The sequence below is a fragment of the Asparagus officinalis genome, chromosome 8 (genome assembly GCF_001876935.1).
Source record: "Asparagus officinalis chromosome 8, Aspof.V1, whole genome shotgun sequence".
Taxonomy (NCBI): Eukaryota; Viridiplantae; Streptophyta; class Magnoliopsida; order Asparagales; family Asparagaceae; genus Asparagus; species Asparagus officinalis.
In genome coordinates, this window is record NC_033801.1 from 29977773 (window position 1) to 29978996 (window position 1224).

Genomic DNA, 1224 nt, shown 5'->3' on the forward strand with positions numbered 1-1224 from the left:
TTAAGTTTAAGTTAATATTAAGTTTTTTGTTGATGGTAAACTTAAGTTTAAGTAAACAGTAAACTTAAGTTAACAATATTTTAGTTAAGTAAACTAGTTTAAGTTTATTGTTAACTTAAATTTAACAGTAACTTATAAGTTAACAATAATTTGAGTTGAGAATGAGTTTTTCACTGTTGAGATGAACTTATAATTTGAGTTGAGAAGTATAAACATACAAAGAGCTATTGTAATTGGTAAACCAAGCAATTTAGTTAATAGTATTGGTACTTTAGTATTTATGCATCTTTGATTGAGTATATATATATATTTATCTTCAAGTATCACAATTAAAAAAGAAAAAAGAAAAAAAAACGCCTAGAAACCGCTTAGGCGCCCGTCTAGACGACTAAACGCTGGGCGCCAAGTCCGACGCCTAGATACGCCCAACGTTTAATGTAACATTGATTGGGACTCACCATGAACTGAATAACTATATTCATAGGTAGACGTGCAAAAACTATATGGTTTTGAGACCAGTTCATGATGTACGTGGACTCGATAACCAGGCTCAAGTCTCAACAATCCTGGTTACTGCAAAACATAGTTGTATGCCCCATCGTAAAAGTTTTCTTGACATACTTGGTCATCGTAACTCGTGAGAACTCGGAGAGTTACTTGGTAGTGAGATTGGTGCCTCTATGCGGTTGTCATGATCTATAACTAAAGAAAACTGAATTGGGACTAACCATGAACTCAATAACTATATTCATAGGTAGATGTGCAAAAACTGTATGGATTTGAGACCAGTTTGTGACGTACCTGGACTTGATACCCAGGCTTAACAATCCTGGTTACTGCAAAACATAATTGTATGTCCTGTTGTGGAAGTTTTCTTGACATTATTGGTCATCGTAACTCGTAAGAGCTCAGAGTTTCTTGGTAATGAGATAGGCATCTCCATGTGGTTGTCATGATCTATAACTAAAGTCAATGCAATCTGTAAAGATTATGTAGTGCTTTATCTTACTTCTATCTGTTATAGTATGGGATGTCTGTCTCATCTGTAAATTTCTTTTAGCTGAACTTATCATAATATAACTGCACACAGCGCCATGATAGTCTCTTATTGTGGAACCTTGGACGAACTTTTACTGAAGGCTTTGAGTCCTTTTTTCAACTCATTTTTTATTCATATGTAAAGGCTGTAAAATTTAGCATAAATTTGATCAAGTCTCTCGTGAT